Source organism: Polistes dominula, unplaced genomic scaffold, assembly GCF_049000335.1.
Source record: "Polistes dominula isolate Pdom_NZ unplaced genomic scaffold, Pdom_raw_medaka contig_17, whole genome shotgun sequence".
Classification (NCBI taxonomy): Eukaryota; Metazoa; Arthropoda; class Insecta; order Hymenoptera; family Vespidae; genus Polistes; species Polistes dominula.
Window position 1 is genome coordinate 2,358,151 of NW_028301049.1, and position 23,231 is coordinate 2,381,381.

Here is a 23,231-nt window from a genome sequence, read left to right on the forward strand (position 1 = left end):
ATAATGAAACACATTTGATAGAAATGATCGAAATTATTTTGTTGAAATATATTTATATAATAATTATTATGTATAATTAAATTAGTTAAATTTAATTAAAAAAAATTTTTTTACTGGTGTTTCTTTGTATTCATAATTATTATTTATGTGTTTATCTATTTATAATAAATTTTGTTTGTGAAAGATCTTAGTTGAAGAAAAATAAATCAAAGGTATATAATTAGTAAGAATATCTTCATTTAATGGGATGCTCGTAGCAAGGAATCTTGTTTGCAAAGCCGTGTATTTGGTCAACAGTTTCGTTTCTATCCTACCTTTGGTCTTCCACCTTATGCATGATAACCATATCACTTTGATAATAATCCGTGTTAACAAACATCCCCTATATTTTTATTACTTTTTTTAAATCTAATATCAGATAAAATAATAATATTCTTTTATATTATTATGCAAAATATTATATAAAAAGCTATTATATTATTATAAAAATTACATATTACATAAAAGAATAATAAAAAATGTATTATATAAACATAATATATTTTTACCCTTGCATTAATACACACCTACACAATAAAACACTAGAGTTCCCTTAAAATATTATAAACAAATTAGAATTGGCCTAACAAATTTGTATGCTAAAAAAACAATCAAAAATTGCAACTAAAAACCATCGAATTTAAAATATTTAAATAAAATAAAACTTCGAAATGTAACAACGATTGTTAGTAAAAAAAAAAAAAAGAAAAAAAAAAACAAGAAATCAATCAAAAACAGGTACTACAAATAAATAAAAGATTGAAATGTTTCAGGTAGTATAATAATCGATGCAAAATGATCAACATTTGGAATGAATTGCGGTTTGACGAAGTACCATCCGACTATAATATTCCATTCTTCTTTTATTCAAAACCAAGTGAGAAATACACATACCGACACCTACAAATACAAATTACACATATACACGTATATAAATCTGAATAAGAATGATATGCTCTTTTCAGTCGTCATCCTCGAGTGTCCATGAACACGACAAGGATGACGACAAAGTGGTGGAAAAATGAAGAGAAGGAAGTGGAGATGGAGGTAAAAGGGGGTGAGAAGGTTGGAAAGGGAGAAAAAGAAATCCTACTAACGAACATCCTGCCACGAAATCCGCGATAGTAATTCCAGAGAAGAGGATCCTCCTCCTTCTCGTCACTTCGGGAAAACTCGTTTTCGAAACGACTATGGGGAGCCTTGAAAACTACCCCCTCCCTTCAACCCTCTTTTACCTTCTTCTCCTTCTGCTTCTTCTTCTTCTTCAGACGATTGCATCGGGTTTCATCTCATTTCTACACCCCCTACTTCTATATACTACTTCCTTTTCTTCCCCCAATCCACACCACCTACCCCTACCCAACTCTTTCACATTCCCTCATCTTCTTTTCATCTATTACGAAGACTCTCGTATCTATTCAAAAAAAAAAAAAAAAAAAAAAATGAAAAAAAAGAAGAAGAATTTTACTACTTATTAGCTCGATCGAATTTTTATCATGAATTTTATTTGAATATGTTTTAAGGGAAGGGGAAAGGTGGTTGGTTGCATTAACGAGGTGGGTGGATGATTTTATAAAATTGTATAAAATATGTTTCTAACGAAATGTATAACATTATCTCGTTTGCTATTCGTTTGAATCTACTTACATGCTATTTTATTTCCGAGTGATTAATAATAATTATTTATGAATATAAAATATATTTATTATACATGAGATAGAAAATTTATATATATATATATGAGAAAAAAGAAAAGAAACCCTTGGAAAAAAAAAATAGAAAAAAATTGTAAAATATATTAAATTTAAAAGAAGAAAAAAAAAATAACGCGTTGTCAAACGATACCACGATGTATTTCATTCGTACGATGTAACAAATACAATTGCAATTGAAAGTATGCAATATTTTTCCTATTCGTATTCGTATAGAAATCGATTTTACGAAATAGATCTTGAAAAACGAGTCTGTTTTAAATAACACGATTTTATTTCGCTGACTGTGTCACTCGTGAAACTCGTGTCACTCGTAAATACCTTTCGTTCACGTTTCCATTTACATAGACACCCACACACATTCATTCTAATTCATACATGTACAAAAATATTTTTCGTATTATTTTTTACTTGAAGAAAAATTACTTCGAAAGTTTTTCACTTAAATTATCTTATTTTATCAATCCAAATGAAACACATCATTTAATAATAATTATAATTAATATCACAAAATTATATAAATAATAATTATTACATACAATTTATATTTCATTCGATTGGTTTATTTATCTTTGTTAAACTCATCTAATATTAAAATAAAAGATTATTATAATCGTGTATCTCAAAATATAAATAGCATGATACATTTATAAAGATCCACATATAAATGTAAATAATAATGAAATTAATTATCTAACACATCAACCAAAATAATATTTACATGCATATATGCATGTGTGTTACGTAATGACGTATAGAAAATAATATGAAGAAACTTGTATCCCATCTCATCGTCCCTTCAGTCAAATATTTCATATTAATCGGATTTTCTATATACTACGTTTTGATACGTTATTATATAATATTATTATAATTATTATAATTATAATAATAATAATAATTATTATTATTATTTCTAAAGAATATGTGTAGATTAAATATACGTACGATTATATAACATAAACGTGTATCATACTGAAACACGATAAAAGATAAGTGAGTTCCTATACAGGGAATGAATATTGGAAAATCGATCTTATCGAATTATTTATTATTTCAGCCAATGATTCCTGTTATCCGATAATTTTCAGTTCTCGTTCACGAAATATTATTATTCGACCAGTAACTCCAGAGGATGAAACTTGGGGGGACAGAATGAGGATGATTGGGATGGGTTGAAGTAATGTGGAAGGGGTAGAGGATAGGGTAAAGGGTTTTAGTTACGATTCCGACGAATTTCCAAAATTTCTCTCATCAATAATTTTCATTCAATTTTCGAACGATTCTGACAGATTTAGAAAATTCAATTTATAATTGAAAACCTTGCTAAAAACAGGATATCAAAATTATAATTTAAGATTATGCTATATTTTAGAAAAAACATGGTGAAAAATAAATAGGCTATATTTAATTGAATGATTCGATAGGAAAAGACAAATAAATATTTTAGAATAAATTGAGAATTTAATTTTGTTTAATTATTTATTAAATTGTTTTTGTTTATTAAGTAATTATTATCTTGGTATCTATGCAATATTAAAACATTTTTGTTTTTATTATTATATGTATATATATTATATGTATTATAATTATTTTTATTAAATATTGTTATAATTTTATAATAATTTTTATTAAGAAACTATTATCTTGGTCTTTATGCAATATTATAATGTTTGTTTTAATTATTACAGGTATATATTATAATTATATTTTATCTGAAATATTAAATTTATTTTAATATAAATTTATTATATATATATATATATTTAATTTATTGAAATATTAAATCTTCAATGAAATACATATATTAATTTTAATATTAATTAAATAAATAATAAATATCAATATATAAATAATATTAATTGAGAAGAACAAACAAAAAGTAAATTAAAATTACACTTAAAATAAAAACAATGTAAAATTAGATAATAAAGTTAATAGTTTGAATTGGAGATAGGGTTTTTCTGAGAGGGAAAATAAGTATCGATGTAAGGGCCAAACACGTGTTTCCTAATCCTTTCGTAGAAGGCCAGCAAATAAACAAGCTAGCAAGCAAGCAAACCAAGCTCTCACCCTTTCCCTTCAGAGTTCCTTGGCTTCAGCAATCTGACTCGAGAACTCCAGTCACAACGTTTCCTCCTTCTTCTAGTTAAAAGGGTATATATATATATACTTGTATATGTGTCTATGTGTAAGAGAAAGAGAGAGGAAACTAATCCGTACCACTCTGAAAACTTCTCTTTCTCTCTCTCTCTCTCATACACACATACACACATACATTTACACTAAAACGTGCTTTTCAGGTTACTCAAGTTCTCGCGTGCAAACCAGGAGTAGCACGTGTATGACGGAGTCCCTCTTGAGGGTTAACGTTCTAAAACCATTATCGTTACGTTTCCGGACTTGAGTTTGACTACTGGTTACTTGATTCATACATTTTATGTTTTTTTTTCTTTCACCTACCAAAAGGTTTTATCTCAACGAATTAAATCATTTGTTATTAATATAATTGAAAGTGATTCACACACACACACAAACACACAAACACACACACACACATACATACATACATACATACATACACATATTTAAACGAATTTGATTGAAAGGGTGGTGATTTTTATACGAGTTTGTTTAAAAAATATTTAGGTATCATAGCTTTTGTTTAGATAATAATAAAGTAATGGTATATTTTTGTTAAACTTTTAAACGATATAAAAAATAGAATGAAAGATATAAAAATGGTGAAGGAAAAATCACCAGGAAGGGACTTGGTTTATTCATCGAGGTGTTTTAAACCCTTCCAAACACTATTATCTAACTGTCCTAGTAAATAATAAAACGTCCAAACTGCAAGAGCACGTTGGGATAGCCAACGTAGTGCCAAGGAAAGAACAAAAGAAAAGATGAAAAAAAATATAACACGAGATAGAAAAAGGAAAAGAAACATTTTGCGGTTCTCGGAGCTCACGTCAGCTGTGATTTCGAAGATGGTTGGATGAAAAAAGAAACCATGTGCTGAAAAAGAAACCCCATCTTGCAAACTCGTTATCAAATAATATTTTTGTCATTATTTAATTCGTTAATAAATTTTGTAATAATTTAAAAATTAAATAACATATATTAATCATTCATATTTATTATAATATATAATAATATAAATATAAATAATTTCTATAATTATAAAATATAATTATTGTTAACAAACAAATATGTTTGTATCATATAAAACAAGTAATAAGATACGACACAAATTAGAAATAAAAAACATTCCTTCAATTATAAATTACATCAAATCTTAAATATAAATAAATTTATTAGTGACAGGATATACAGGATATCTTATAATGATTCCCCTCTATTGGTTTACTTGTTGAAAACAATCTATCGAGTAAACTGTTATAAGGATACAAGTGAAGAGTAGGTTCAGAGTTTAGGGATATTGGGGTATGAGTTTTAGGGTTTGAAACGTTCGATCGATGTCATTTAGCGGAGGGTTAATCATAGGGAGTGATAAAGGAAGGAATTGGTCTAGGAAGTCTAGGTTGCGTCCCGGTGCGAAAGTTGGACAGCTAGTTTCAACCCTTAAAGGGAAGGAAGTCAATCCTGGTGCCTAACGAGACCATCTAAGACATCGGGTAATACGTTGTTTGGGGTTGCACTTACGTTCCTACCAAATTTAGTTGGCCCTTTAAAGAAGAACTCTCAGCTATACCACACACACACACACACATACACACACACACACACACGCATACATACAAACCATTATCCCTTTTAGGTTAGTTTCCATCTTCTTTTTGGAAGAACAGATTACTGAGAAACGAGAAAACGAAGATTCGATACCTTTCCTACCCCCAACGCGAATCCCGTCGAATTACTGAGTCTTCGAGTAAACTTAACCTCAACTACAATATATATATATATATATATTTTATTTTCTTTCTTGGTTGTTTTTATCTTTGATTCGACAAAACTTGTTCTCTTTTATCTTACTCTTTCAATTAAAGATCAACATCGTGTTTAAGAAAATCTTAACAGGGATTTCTTTCGAGTATTTTTGTAATTTCAAAGAAAGATTGAATCTTTGATCTTTAAGTTATGTGTTTCTGTTTTCTTTTTTTTTTTTTTAATACAATCATTCGTTCAATTATTGTTATGGTAAATGTAATAGTAGGTTCAAATGTTTAATTAAAATTTTAATTGAAACGTAACAATCTTTCAGGGATTTAAAATTATTAGTGTTTAAAAAAAGAAATTTACTCGTTAAACCTTTCGATTTGTTTTTTTAGGAATAAATGGAAACAATCTTGTGAGTTGGAGAATGTAATAAAAGAATATTATTATTTTTTTTTTTGTTCAGAAACCATAACGTGTAAATAGTTAACCCATTACCTGCAGCATTACGAAAATGCAAAGAAAAAAATTAAATTAACTGAATAATGATATTCATAACCTAACCTAACTAAATAAAACTATTTTTGCAATAATTGTTTCTTTTTTTATATTTAAATGAAAACAAAATCGAATTTATATTATTAATTATTGATTTAAAATAAAATAATAAGAATTTTTAATATTTTCATGATTTTAACGAATATATATTTCATTTTGAAGTTACAGTTATTAAAAAAAAAAAAAACAATTTGAAAATGCGTCCCAAAAAAAGGCTATTGGCTGGTAATGGGTTAAAGGGAACGAGAATAAAATAAATAAATCTTTGAGAATGGGAAAAGGGTAAAAAATGAAAAGAAAAAACGAAAGGAAGACAGAAAATAACATCGAATAGGTTCGATAGTTTGTGTTACGTATCCAACAGTAGCATAAGCCTCTTCGAGGGTTTATTATTTGTTAGACTACAGAATCCTTATGTGGACTCTGTAGGATGGTTTCGTAAAAAGGGATGGGTTATTTTCTAGGGTGCTTAGGTAACAGGAGAAGAGAAAGGTTTTCCTCTCCCATGAGGAAAAGCATCCCCCTTTTTTGATATCGAGTAATCCTCAATGAAAAGGTACGGATACACATCAGAGATTTTTTTTCTTCTTTTTTTTTTTTTTCTTTCCCATCTAAGGTACATATCCTTATCTTTGTTTATTCAACTTAATCGTGTGGTCAATGGAAAATAACCCAAAAAGATTTTCTTCCATCATTTGTACTGTTTTTTCCTCTTTTTTTTTTTTTTCATTGTATTCTTCGATAGTTTAAAAAAAAAATAACATAACAGTTTGTTTATCGTTACTTCGATCGATCGATCGATTTTTATCGATATCCTGTTTTTAAACTTTCAATATTTTTCTTCTATAAACTGAGAGGGAGTTGTTATTTTTCTTTTTTTTTTTTTTAATTTTTTTTTTCCTTATTTTTTTATTTTGTGCATTTTTGTTTTGTTTTTGTGGTCTGTTGCAGCAATTTTCAGAGAGAATGAGTGAGTTCAATTTGAATACATGTGTGTGTGTGTGTGTGTGTGTGTGTGTGTTGTTTCGAAACTAATTGAAAAAGCAACGAACAGTGTCAACCCCTTTTAATATGACACCTTTATTTTTCTTCTTTTTTTTTTTTATTGGATATCAGGAATATTTTGACGATCGATCAAATAAAAAATATAGATTTTATATCAAACAAATTGTACGTACATTTTGTTTCTGTTCAAACTGGTATATAAATTTGTATTTCTCTGTTATTTGCTTAAGTGCAATGTAAATTGCATATTGTCGATAAGTTTTGATAAAATATTTGATATTTAATTTACTTAAAAAAAAAAAAAAAAATTCTTCTATCTTACATATATTTCAGTCTTTTCTATCTTACCTTTTTTTTACTTTTTCAATAAAATAAAATAAAAAAGAAATAAAAATTAATAGAAAATTACATTAATAAATATATGTCATTTGTATTGCTTTCTTTTTCTAATCTTATTTTTTGATTTTTGATTTTGTTTTAGATTTTAATCGTAAAGCTTTACAAATGTTGCCACTCTTGAAAAAGGTTTTACCTACGTTGTCATCTTGCACCAACTCATTTTTGTCAATAGTGTAAAGAGATTACTTGGAAGGAAATATGAAATTTCATTAGAAAATAGAAAGAAAAATAATCCAGAAAAAAAATAGGAAAATAAGAGAGTTAAAACGAAAAATAAAAAAAAACAAAAAACAAAAAACAAAAAATGTACGCATGGTTCAACGTTATCAAAGGTTGTTATTTACGTTGAGAATCTGCTACAAGCTCGTGTACACTTTCTTCTATTTTTATTCAACATTCCTTTTTTTGTTCATTATTATTTATTCTTTTTATTGTTTTTCCGAGAATGTTATGAATTATTTGTCTACTTTATGCCGAGTGAGTATGCAAAGAGAGAGAAAGAGAGAGAGAGAGAGAGAGAGAAAGAGATAACCATAATCGTTCTCACGCCAGGCATCTTTTTATCATAACAAACCTAAACAATACTTCTTCTTTTTTATTTTTATTTTTTTTATTTTTTTTTTAATTTATTTATCTTCTTTTTACTCCACTCTTTCATTTTATTATTTTATTTATTTTACTATTGCAAGTAGTAGTAGTAGTAATTGTAGTAGATAGCAGTGTGTTTTGTTTTATTACCGTAAACAAACTTTTACAAATGTTATATTTCATTTGGAATTAAATCCAGCAATATTTGTTTTATGTAATGATTAATTATTAATGTAAATAAATATTAAACAAAATCATTATTTATATAATTTTAATTTGTTTTTTCTTTTTTTTTTTTTTTTGATTAATTTCAAACGTTAATTACATTTGATATTTTTTCAGCAATAATATTAAAATAAAAAGCAACTGATCTATAACAATTGATATTGAATAAAAATTTAATAAATAATTGAAAAATAGATAGTTAAATGTATATAAAATTTTGTATAAACTATTTATATAATATAAATCATACCAAAAGGAATTTTTTCTATTTCAAATTTATTTGTTCTCTTTTTTTGTTATTTTGTTGTTTTCTTTTTTTTTTTTAGGTTTCCAAATGCGATACAACGAAATTGCGATTGCGTACCAATATCATTCTTTCTGTCTCTCTCTCTCTCTCACAATTCACACATACACAGACAAATAGATAGACAAACATGCATACTTACTCTTGAAATTTCGTGGGATCTACGAGCGGTCGCGAAACGTTTAATAAAATCGCCAGTGAGTTAGCAGAGTCCATTTAAGCCGAGACAACGAATTACCGGAAAGCCCGGAGATAGTATTGACCGTTGGGGCGACAACGAAATAACCGTTCGAATCCCAGTTCGATCGGCCCTTTTTAACGCACACACAAACACACATACACACACGAGCAAAGTATTTCTTCTTTCATTAATAAATAATCAAAGTAACAATTAAGAGAATTAACATCTTTTTTTTCTTGTTTCTTTATAAAATGTATTTGATTGCAACAAAATTCTTAATATGTTCATTGAATTTATTTTTACATATAATATAAAAATAATAATAATATATTAATATATTAATTAGTATAATTAATTGTACTAATTAGTATATAGTATTATATACATAATAATATAGTGCTATATTACTATATATATAATACTATATAGTACTTTATTACTATAATAATACTATATATATATATATAAAAATAAAAATAAAAATATATAAAAATATAATAATAATAAATATATAAAATATAATAATAATAAATATATAAAAATAAAAATAAAAATAAAAATATATAAAAATATAATAATAATAAATATATAAAAATAAATATACATTTTATATAATTACAAAGAAAATAAAAAATGTTTGTAAATCAAATATAATTTTTTATTATTAAATAATAACAAATACAAGTTCATACTTTTAATTTGAAATATTATCCTTAAAATACTCGTAGGTGGTTGTATAAATTATATTAATCATTCATAAAATTTCTAATGTTTTAATAAAATATTATTTTTATTATTTTAAATTCGATCATATTGAATTTTGTTTCGTCCAATAAGAGTGGATTATTTCATAGAACTTTATTTTTTTTCTTTTTTTTATTTCATTCATGTAAAAGGGAATCGAATTAACGATTCAATGTGAAGTTAAACCTCAATTTATCTAAAGTTAATTAACGAAGAATATCCAATGAATTTAAGTATGTGTCTATAATCGTGTGTGTGTATTTGTGTGTGTATGCATTATACTTCATATCATCGTAATATTTAGCAGATTATAAATTGACCATATGAACAGATTCATATGTATGGGTACACGTATTGTTAAATCTCACTAATACAACCAACCATTATCTTTTTCCATGGATTCATCGATAAATCAGCCTTTAAGCGAACCATTTTCAATGGTTTTGTCTTTTTTCTTTCTTTCTTTCTTTTCTTTCCTTTCCTTTCCTTCTGCATTTTTTTGGCGACCAACGAACGTTATCGAAAAAAAAAAAAAAAAACATTGTGGTCAGAATTAAAAAAAGCAAAGGATTATAAAAAGAGAGGGGAAAAAAATGTGGGATAGTACGAAAGGATAAGAATCAATGAATTGAATTTCATACTACTTTATGACATTTTGAATCATACTGTGTTGATATGGGACGATTTGAAGGGCCTTCCACGTCCTCATCCCTTCGTCACAATTTCTATCGTCATTTTAAAAATGTCTACTGAGTTTCAATGCTATGGAATTCTCGTGGTTGTGATTGTTCTACAATTTTTGTTTTCTTTTTCTTTTTTTTTTTTTTTTTGCTTTCAAGGATATTCAATCGAATCATAGAAAATTTTCGTTTAATCATTTTGTATATTTAAAAAAAAAAAAAAAAGAAAAAATACAAATCAAATATGTGACAAAAGTAATAACATTCTCGTACAATTGTACAATTGTCGGTAACGTTTGAAAAAGAATTTCAATAATACAAAGAAGAAAGGGAAACAAAAAAAAAAGATAAAATTGAAGTAACTGCACTCTCAAATCTGCGAAGAAATGGTGTCAGATACTTCAACGTAGAAACAAAAAATAAAAGAAGAAAAAGAAGAAGAAGAAGAAGAGGAAGAAGAAGAAGAAGAAGAAGAAGAAAGAAAGAACTATAGGGTTGAAGGGTAAGTCTTAAAAGCATGTGCGTTGAACGTTTTAGAAAAAGTGAATAAAAAAATGAAAAAAAAAAAAATAGGAAAAGAAAGAAACAAAAAAAAAAAGAAGAAAAAAATAAATTCGATTTCCCATCTTCGAGGTCGTAGAAAGAGAGAAAAAGAGAGAGAGAGAGAGAGTTTGAGACAGTTTGTGTGTGTGTGTGTGTGTGTGTGTGTGTGTGTGTGTGTGTGTGTGTGTGTGTGTGTGTGTGTGTGTGTGTGTGAGAGAGAGAGAGAGAAAAGTCGAAAAATATCGGTGAAAATATATGAGACTACTACCGGAAGAGAAGAATTCTTCCTCGTTGCTCGTCGATCTCGGTTATATTGGTGCTACGTCGAACAGCTTGGCTTTTCCTTTGCAAAATGAAACCCGTTTCCTTTGACCTCGCATCAACCTTCACTTCGTTCCTCTTTTCCTACTTTTCCACCCTCTTACGTATCTTTCTTTCTTTCTCTCACTTTATATCATATATATATGGGATGATTTACGCAACTTGGATTTATCTAATACCAGAACTATCCTTTCCGTCATATTTATTAAGAATTTTTTTCTTTTTTTAGAACATTTTTTTTGTTTTACACGAAAACACCCTTATTATCAATAGGAAAAAAAGAGAAATGAAAAGAAAAGAATAGTATTTTCGTATAAATTTATTTGTGTATCTTATTATATATATAATAATATGAAATTGAAGTGTGTGTAATAAGTAAAAATGATGTACGATTAAGATTAAATATATCTGGTATACTAGTTGGCAAAATATAATATATATAATATTTAAATAATATAAAGTAAAGTAAAGAAAGGTATTTTATTATTAATTTATTCGTATATCTTATTATTAAATTTATTAATATTTTAAAATATTAAAATAATTAAAATAATAATCAAAATATTTAAAAATATTAATATAGTAATTAAATATAATTATATTAAATATAAGTATATTAAAATAATTAAAATAATACTTGAAATATTTAAAAATATTAATAAATTTAATAATAATAATATAAATATATATACAATATTTAAAAATAAATATTTATACAATATTTAAAAATAAATATTAATACAATATTCAAAGATAAATATTTATACAATATTTAAAAATAAATAATTTTTCCAATATTTAGAAATAAATATTTATACAATATTTAAAAATAAATATTTATACAATATTATATATATATATAATATTTTAAATATATGTATGTGTATGTACATACATCGTTTAACTGTAAAATATTCGTAGTCACCTGACATTTATATTCTCGTATATTACTAACACTTCACCCTCTCTCGTAGTTACTTCTCCCTTTCGAAATATAAAATTTCCAAACCCCTATCGTGGACTCCACGTATAACGATCTTAATCGAGACTATGCGAACGGAAGTACGGAGGTAACCTAGATTTCTCTCTTTCTATAATTTACGACCTGTTTCCACCTAGCCGATCATCTTTCTTTTACGATGGTAACACATTAAACTCTATGGGATGAATATATTCTACGATGCACGTCAGGTTATTAAAATATTACTTTTTATTTATTTCATACACCAATTTCACATTTTATTATACTTCTATTAAACTACAGAATTATTATTATTACAAAAAAAAAAAATACAAATAAAAAAATGAAGTAATATTCTTTAAAATACATCATTTTTCTTCAAAAGATTCATAATTTTTGATGGGGGACAAAATATAGAAAATATTCAATTGAATTTACTAGAAAACACCAAGTCAACCAACCAATTCAATTTAACATAAAATTAATAAATATAAATAAAATTAATATTAAAAAAAAAATAACTTTGAAACAGTAAAAAAACAAAAGAATAAAAAATAAAGAGAGAGAGAGAGAGAGAGAGAGAGAGAGAGAGTGGAAGGGGAAATAAAAATTTTACTCTTTTCGAAATTCTAGGGATAAAGGAAGAAGAGAATAGAAAAAGAGAGAAAGAATGATAAAAAGAACAATTGGATTCGAATGAGAATCGAAATGGAAATGGAAGTGGGAGGGTGCGTACAGTGGGAGAGGGTGGGTAACGAAAGGAAAGAGAGAAACAGAGAAGAAAATACTTAAAAAAAAAAAAAAAAAAGAAAATAAAATAGAACGAGTAATAGACAGTAATTGAGTGTAACGGCAAATAACCCAGAAAAAGAAACAGAAAGAGAGAGAGAGAGAGAGAGAAAGAAGAAGAAGAGAGAGGGTTGAAGGGAGGAAGGAAGGAAAGGGGAGTAAAACTCGTACGGAACTTTTAATTCGGTCGTTAAGTCGAACGAGAACTACCAGCGTATATGTTCATGCATATATATGTGCATATATGTGCGTATATGTGCATAAGGTTTCCACGATTTAACTGAATTATACAATTTAATGCTGACATGTTACATATACACACATATACATAGAAATTTGTATATAACGTATATACAAAAAAAAATAAAAAACACTGTGGTATACATATGCACTCACATATACACGATCATATAATAAAAAAAATCCTAAATTCTTGCTGGCATTTCATCTATGAGATGATCTTTTCGAAAGAATTAAATTATTAAAAATTAGATTTAGAAAATTTTAAAAAATAGGGGATAGGAAAATTATTTTCTACAAACCCCTTTTCCTTATCTTAAAAGAAAAAAAAATAGAAAGTTCAATTTCTATCTCAGGAATATTACTGCGGGGTACATTTCTAATCGAATTTCATTTAGAATCGATACATGTTATTATAATACTTCGTGATACTATACTTTGTAAAAAGGAATAAGAAAAGAAATAAGTAAAAGGGGTGAGTTTGGGGATAGGTGGAAGTGTTTTACGCGTGTTTTATTCTTTCGGTAACGTTCTATCGAAAAGTTTTCCACTTCAGATGAGATAAATTTTATTTTTATTACTTTGAAAAAGTTAATAAATGTGTGTTACTGTGTATGCCGTTTTTCATTTTCTTTTTATGTTAAAACGAAACACCAACATGTCAAAGAAAAAAAATTATTTTACTCAAATCAATGATGATCATTGAATTTATTTTAATCACACACACACACACACACACGTTCAATACTATTATCTAAATTTTTATTCATCCTTTTCTATTTTTACTATTTCGTTTTATTTATTTTTTAATTTTTTTTTTAGAATAATCGATTATTTAAACAAATTTTGTTCGTAGAAACGTTTAGAAACGATTTTACTAGAATGTAGTTACGTTTTACAGACAAAAAAGTTTTACGAGAAAATAATGAAGAGTTGTGTTTACATATATATATATGTGTATTTGTATGTGTGTTTGAGTATGTGAGTAGCATCGAACATTTTAAGTGCATTAATGTGTTCATTCTTGTATCGAATTAAATAACAATGAGTACTAAATTCAGAATCTTAAGAGAAATAGAGAAAGATAAAGAGAAAGAGAAAGAGAAGGGGTGAAAAGGAGGAGAACTTGTGCTGTGGGGGTGAAAATGAATGCCAAGAACACGTATTTACATGAGTTTATTATTCGTATGTGAATATCATAGGAGAATATATGCATTTTGGTATGTAATGTATGTATGTTATGTTATGTATGTATAATACATATATTTTGTATATACTTGCAGGTGAATTTGTAGTACGCATGTAAAGATATGCATGTAACTATGTTATAGTATGCATATGTATCTTTGCCGAATATATGCAGACGTTCGTGATATTACAAGCTGGAGAAATCAAATTTCCGTTACTTCGATCCAGGGTTTCGGTCTGATCCTATCACCTTACTGACATCTACAATACTGTAGTTTACGTATCTATAGGGTGTTGCTTTTTCAATTATTTCAAGTGAAATATTCCTTTTTTGTTTGCTGTTATTTTTTTTTTTATCCAACGATTTATTTTATTATTTCATATGGAAGTAATGAAAAATATCGTATGGTGATATTTCAATATTATTCAGACGAATCTATTATAGTATTTTTAGTGAGAAAAAAAAGTAAATGAACTTAGGGACAATTTTAAAGTAATTCTGTTCATATTGTATTTTAATTATTCTATTTTAATTACTTATAATTTATTGACTGTAAGACGTTTTATTATTTGCAAAATTTTATTTCAACAAACGTATTGATTGTATTTAATCTATTATTATCTTATTATTCTAATTAATTCTATTATTCTATTATAATTTTTCATAATTTATTTATTGTTATATATTAGTGTATATATATTGTTTTTAAACGTACAATATGACATTAGTTTTATTTAGTTTTAATAGATCTGTCAGTTTAATTATTTCTATTGAGAAAATTCATCATCTTTCTCAGATAGAAAAATATATATTGAATGACGTGATAGAAACAAAATGATATAACAATTGTACACACACAAAGAATATACACACGAACATATATATTTATAATTTTTCTAAAACTCCTTGTGATCCCTGTAGTTATTACAGGTGAGTTTGTAAAATTGCTTCGTCATAAGAAAGGTAAAAGCATTTTCCATTTAACAACACGTTGATAATAAAGAGAAAATAAAGAGTGTGAAAAATAATCGAAAATAAATTTCATGTCGTTTAAATTAAAATTATATTGAAATATTAAAAAACATTCACAATCATAGAAACAATAATGTCAACGTATGCATAAGCAAATCGGTGATCGTTTAAATAAATCACAAATCTCAGAAAGATTTACCAACACTATTTCCATATTTCATTTATATGAAATTATTTGTACCATTTTTTAACATGCATCAGTTAACAATATTTTTATTAATAGAAAAAATTATGGCGAGTAAAAAAATAATTATAAATAAAAAATAATAATAATAATTTAAACGATAACAGAATATTTCTAAAACCAATGGCATTGGTTGAAAATAAAATTGACAAAAATAAATATAATAATAATAATAATAATAATAATAATAATAATAATAATAATAATAATAATAATAATACGAGAGTCAAGGGAAGAATATTAAAAAGAATTCTTGAATGGAAAGAATAGGGGATGGGAAAAAAAAATACCAAGGTAAAAAGTTAATCGATAAAAATGTGCAGATTGAAAGGTAAACAGCACTTGCAATGCTATTCGTAAATCGAGTTGCATGCATCGTAAAAGACACAATAGGACATCACATATATGTGAATGCATGTATATATACATATATATATCTACATATGTATATATCCTACAAATTCCGATAGTTTCTGTACCGTAAACGTGACTGCCAGTACAATCACGGATGCACGACCCATTGCGATACTAGTTTCCAAAGCTCACAGCTTTCTCTCATTCTCTTTCTCTTTGTACTGTCATACTACCCACCCAATCCTCACCCCTTACTCTTCTACATTCCTACTCTCAACCCCTTCATCCTATTTCAACCACCCTCTTTCTTTCTCTTTCTATCTTCTTTTCACCTTTTTTTTTTTTTTTTTTTTATTTAACTTATACCGATTTATCCTTCTTATCGCGAGAAAACATACAACGTTTCAACATTTCATGCTTCACAATTCTATTTTTTTGTTTTGTTTAATTTTTAAGCGAGAGAAATTTTATTGAAGCTCAATTTTTTAAGAAATTATTTATTTAATTTATTTAATTATTTAATTATTATTTATGTTATGTATATTAATTTTTTTTTGTAGATGTACAATAGGTTTTCAATTTTTTATAATTAATTTTGTTTATTTGTAGATGCATAATTGGTTTTCAATTTTTTATAATTTATTTTGTTTATTTGTAGATGCATAATTGGTTCTCAATTTTGTATAATGGTAATTTATAAACACCTGGTTTTTGTAGATCTATAAAGTGTTCTCAATTTTTCCAAAATTTGAATTTATACCTGGTTGTTATTTTTGTTTAATAATATATTTCGTTAAGAATATATTCTAATCGTTTGGTTATCTTAATAAAAAAAAAAAAAGAAAGTAAATATAGTAGTTTAATCGTATAATTATAATAAACTTTTATTGGTTGCATCTGACTCGCTTATTGTAAATCGAATAGTTTTCTTTTATCGGAATACTGTCTACACACTGTGGTCGGAAATTGGATTCGGAAATCGCAAGTTGTTGTAAAAGAAAATGATAGTAGGAAGAAACAGTATAATAAAAAAGTTGATGCCAATCGTGGAATAGCGAAAGATAATCGTTGCAAAAAAATTGACTACTATATTACTACTCTTTTTATTATACTTATTAAGTAATATACTTTAATACTTTAATTATCCAATAGAAATGTTTTCCAATTATTCTTTAACATGTAACAAATAAAATCTTCATTGTATTCTATAAAATATTAGCTTACAAAAAATTAGAATGAATCAGATATGATTGAAATTAATTTCCTAATTAATGAAAAACAAAATGATTTATTAAATACCTTGAACCTTCGTTGAAAGTTGATCTCGTATCTGGCCTTGAAAATATTCTTCGGCCCTGAAAAAAAAGGAAATAAATATTAATCTTACATAAATTCATTAGGAAATTATTTGCAACAATTATTGCAAGATACTAAATGTTATGTTGTTTGAATTGTTATGGTATATGTAATATAAAACACGACATTAAAAGTAGTACTAACTCCAATTATTCTTATAATAATAATAATAATAATAATAATAATAATAATAATAATAATAGTATATAAAAATTAAACGTAGATTTAAAAAATAAATAAAAATACCCATATTATATAGAAATAAAAGATAGAAAATAGAAGTGAAAGCAACTTGTCCTGTTAGAGAACGTAAGCAGTGTGTCGGTAGGAATGAGAAGAAAGGAAAAATAAAATATAGGGGAAACTTGGGTTGAAAGACAGGGACAGAAATAGGGGAAAAACGGATAAAGAGAAAGAAAGAGAAAGAAAGAAAGAGAAAGAAAGAAAGAGAATGCAGGAACCGGCCCGGAGAATGACACGGACAGAGTACAGCAATTTCGTGCAATACCACCGGAATACCGGGCGTTTCGGGAATGCGGATCAGCATTTTCCAGCCTCCTCTTTTTCTTCTTCTTCTTCTTCTTCTTATTCTTTTTTCTTCTTTTCTTTCTTTATCTCATTCTATTTCCTTTTTCTATTTTTCTACCTTACCAGCAGCAGCAGCAAGCTAGGATGTCTTACGAGCACCACCTTTCTTTTTTCGCAAGAATCTCTCTTTCTCTCTCTCTCTCTCTTTCTGTTTTGTTTTCTTTTATTTTTTCTCTTTTTCTTTGTCTTTATCTTTGTAGTACCCTTGAGAACGTTCGTTTCACATTCTTTTATCGTTTCCTTACGTCGCATGAAACAAGCTAGCAAGGTATCGTAGAATATATCTAAAACTAAAACCCGTTTAGTATTATTTTTCCCACCACACCCTACCCACAAACGATTTTCCTTCGTCAATGTTTTTTTTTTGTTCAGGTAGAACTAACAGTCGAATTTTCCTATTAATTTTCTCTATTTTTATTTTATATTGTTCAATTGAAAAGAGTTACATAAGATTAATGGGAGAACACATTTTACGTTTTGTTCAATCCTTTAACCCATCAATCTATTACATTCTTATTAAATTCTTTTTACCATGTTCTTACAATACGAATTGAAATTTAAATAATCAATATAATTTAGAATTGCAATTGTCTGTATTATATGTTTCAACGATTTAATTATGTTCATTTTAAATTGATTTGATCAATATTGGTTCATGAATATCTTTGATGATACACACAGTGCAAAACAACTGTTAATTTTTAATCCTAAATATGTTATTTACATGCATCGATAAATATGTATCTACAATAATGCACATAAGTGCATAATATTAAATTAATGTGAACTTTATTTCCGTGACAATAGGAATATTATTTTATAAAGTATTGGTTCATGAATATCTTTGATGATACACACAGTGCAAAACAACTGTTAATTTTTAATCCTAAATATGTTATTTACATGCATTGATAAATATGCATCTACAATAATGCATATAAGTGCATAATATTAAATTAATGTGAACTTTACTTTTGTGACAATAGGAATATTATTTTATAAAGTATTGGTTCATGAATATCTTTGATGATACACACAGTGCAAAACAACTGTTAATTTTTAATCCTAAATATGTTATTTACATGCATTGATAAATATGCATCTACAATAATGCATATAAGTGCATAATATTAAATTAATGTGAACTTTATTTTTGTGACAATAGGAATATTATTTTATAAAGTATTGGTTCATGAATATCTTCGATGATACATGCAATGCAAAACAACTATTAATTTTTAATCCTTAATGTGTTATTTACATGCATTGATAAATATGTATCTACAATAATGCATATAAGTGCATAATATTAAATTAATGTGAACTTTATTTCCGTGACAATAGGAATATTATTTTATAAAGTATTGGTTCATGAATATCTTTGATGATACACACAGTGCAAAACAACTGTTAATTTTTAATCCTAAATATGTTATTTACATGCATTGATAAATATGTATCTACAATAATGCATATAAGTGCATATTATTAAATTAATTTGAACTTTATTTTCGTGACAATAGGAATATTATTATTTTATAAATTAAGTTATACAAATTTAAATAAGTATGAAAAACTATATTATTATTATTAATTAATTGGAAGCCTAATTAATTTAGAAATTTATGTTTGACGATATTAAAAAATTCTAAAGAAAATACCAAAAAAAAAATAAAGAAAAGAGTACAAGACATGAGTGGGAGGATGATGGTGGTGATGGGAGTTTGAGTAGGGAAAGAATTTTTTCATACGGAAAAATTGTTCGTTGTACGATGAGGAATAAGTTTTTTTCTCGATCGACTTACATTCTCCTAAATTTTCTATTTTATTCTTTTTTTTTTTTTTTTTGTTTCTTTTCTCAACTATCCCTTCATCCAAGGCGCATTTTTCTCAACGATTCATGCGGCCTCTTTCTCTCTCTCTCTCTCTCTCTCTCTCTCTCTCTCTCTCTATCTCTCTCTTTCGAAAACGCGTTCAGGAATTGAAACGCTTCGTTCGGTTTTCGAACGAACAAACGAAACTTTCTCACGAAAAACTTTTCACCTATTCGTCAAAGTTTCGTGTGTATTGGTGAAAGTAATGGTAGTGGTGGTAAAGGGCGTGTTGGAAGAGAAGAAAAAGAAAAAGAAAATTAAAAAAAAAAAAAAAAAGAAGAAGAAAAAGAAGAAGAAGAATAAAAAGGGTAGGGTTGAGGAGTATGAAGGGGGTGCAAAAGGCGTAGAAAATGGGGTGGTTCAGCAACGAGATGAGGGAAATTCGTAGGAGCATCGAAATAATTATCAGCGGCAAGCACTTCGATAATTCGCAAACTATGCGAGCACTGAGTGAGAGAGAAGGGGAATGAAGGGAAGGAGAGTGGGAGAATGAAGGGGTGAGATTGTTCAATGGCTTCCTGAACAACCATTGTCCGAAGGAATATCCGGAGCTTCGGTGTATATCCATCGGCTGCTAGATGCTCGAACGCCTCGAGGAATTCTCAATAATTCTGATAGTACCTGAAGGATTGAGAAACCCTTTCTCTAACAAGTATCTAAATTTTTCTAATGGTACATTATAATAACACGATTATTTAATCCTACATTTTATTATTATTATTATTATATATATATATATATATATATATATAATATCTTTTCATTTTTGTATTTATATTTTTCGTAATTTTTATTTCCAATGTTTATATCACAAATTACTTCAAAGATGTGTTTATTGTGCATCTATTGTTAATCTATTTGTATTATTATTAACAAGAATAAAAGTATCGTTTTTTTTTTTTTTAATATTCATTAAAGGTAAATTTTGAAGTTTTGGATTCCGATTAGATTGGTAATTGATAAAAAAATATTTAATATCGAATTATTTAGGGAACGCGGGGGGAGGGGGGGTACTGAAAAGTAATGTCGCTTTTCACATTAAATTAAAAATTGTTTTTTTTTTTTTATATAAAAATATATAAACATATATTCTAATATAATTTTATTTTAAAATATAATTATTTTGAATAAAATAATTTAACATATTTTTATTAATATGTGTTTTATTCGATGAATTTTAATTATTAAACTCTGTTGCATTTTCGTAAAACAAAATTTATATTTAATTATTATTATTATTATTATTATTATTAAATTAAAATATATAAAAATTAACTAACGAACTAACTAACGAGATGATATTATCACAATGTGTAAAATACATTTATCTCAAAGTGTAATACAGATATTTAAAAAAAAAAAAAAAAAAAAAAGAAATATTCTTAACGAGGAATAACTAATTCGAAATTGTTAAATCTATTCGACTATGAGACGGAATTTTCATCGAGCTAATTTCATTTAGCTTTTTATTATCTCTCTATCTATCTATCTCTCTCTCTCTCTCTCTCTCTCTTTCTCTTATTACTTAACGAGCTTTAAGAATTCTTAAAATATTCAATAAAATCCTTTCCTCGAAGCCCTAAACCTTTCCTCCCTTTTACTTTTTTTTTACGTGCCTCACCTATAACCTTTTCTTCATTTTCTTCTCATCTCATCTCATCTCATCTCATCTCATCTCATCTCATCTCTCGTTGTTCGTTATTCTTTCCAACGCTACCATTTTTTTTTTTCATTATTAAATATTCCAACACCTCTGAGAATTTTTCATCGAAACTACGAAGCTACGATTCAAAATTATTATCATTCGGCTAGGAGATAAAAAAAAAAAATGAAACAGATAAAAAAAATATAGAAAAAGATATTCATTCGAATTATAATCGCACCTGGTATTATATTCTTTTCTTTTATCTTAAAAATAATTGAACAAATTTTTATATCATTACCTTTGAAATACTTGTTTTATATATATATATATATATATATATATATATATATATATATATATATATATGTCTCATCGTTTAATTTAACTATACTTGAACTATTAGTATTATCCGATAATATTTTAAAAATTTTTTCTATTTTTTTCCCCTTATTTCGTGACCTTTCTTATTTTACGTGCCAATTATTATTATTATCAGTAATAGTTTAAGTATATAATTAAAGTATACAGTATATAATTAATATTAATATTATTATATATTAATATAATACTTTATATTAATATTATATATTTATATAAATATTATATATTAATATAGATAATTACATATTAATATAATTAATATAAGTAAAGTATATAATTTTATTATTTAATATATTAATATATTAATAAAAATATAGAAATTTATTATACAATTTAATAATAATAATAATAATAATAATAATAATAATAATAATAATAATAATATATTAATATTATTATAGTTAAATTAATTATATATATATATATATATTTCAATTTGTAATGTTAAATAATATAAATAAAAAGGAGATGTGATGAAAAAAAGGAAATGAAAGGATGAGGAAAATAAAACTTTATACAGTGTGTTCTATAGTTGTTCAGGGACACTAAAAGATACAAATTCAGGGCATCGGTACATTCAGAGAAAGTCTTTCTTTTTCTTTCATCCTATCCCTTTTCTAAGATCGAAATAAAGTTTCTCAAATATAAAGGCACGAAACATTCTCAAAGCAACTCTTGTGAAAAGAAAAGAAGAAGAAGAAGATAGATAGATAGATGGAGAGAGAGAGAGAGAGAAAGAGAGAGAGAGAAAAAATATAAAAAGAAACAAGAATGGAATTGAAGAATTTCATTTCTATCAAAAAGTTAGAATGAGAAAATGCTTCTTATAATGCTACCACGGATGATTATTATTACGTAAGATGCGTTTGAACAAAATGCATCATCATGCACTTTGTCGGGAAAAATATAAATATTTTTAAATAAATAAAACAGATGCAACTGGAAGCAAATAATACATAAACGTAGAGAGAGAGAGAGAGAAAGATATTCTTTTGAAAAATAAATCTCAGTTTGTAGAACGATGAATAAATAAAATAAAATAAAATAAAATAAAATAAAATAAAAAATAAAAGAATGAAAATATTAATTAAAGGAAAGATATTATCAAAGTAAAAGTAAATACGTATAAAAAAAAAAATATTTAAATGGACAAGAAATAAAATTCATTACATTTCTTTGTATTTTTGATTGATCGTAATATATATATATATAATATATTTTTCTAAGTTTCTTAAATAATAATTATATAAATTTAATTATATTCTTCTAAATTTTAAATAATCAATAAATTAAATAATAACAAATAATTCATAAATAATAATATCAATTTAAATATAAAATACAAAATATGTTTAAATGTATTAGCATTGTGTGTTTAGTTTGGTTTTAAAAAAATAATATTATAAAATAAATAAAAAAATAAATAAGAGGGTGGAATAAAT

At 26.0% G+C, this 23,231-nt stretch overlaps 1 protein-coding gene across 6 annotated transcripts in view; it reads right to left on the bottom strand.

The window, feature by feature from the left end:
• Positions 1 to 23,231, bottom strand: part of DIP-lambda (Dpr-interacting protein lambda) — a 158,719-nt gene that overhangs the window by 85,834 nt on the left and 49,654 nt on the right. For all 6 annotated transcript variants that reach the window (XM_089175633.1, XM_015320304.2, XM_015320303.2 and 3 more), the window contains one exon: positions 17,245 to 17,300. The gene's annotated coding sequence lies outside the window, so the exon portion shown is untranslated. The remainder of the gene's footprint in view (positions 1 to 17,244; positions 17,301 to 23,231) is intronic.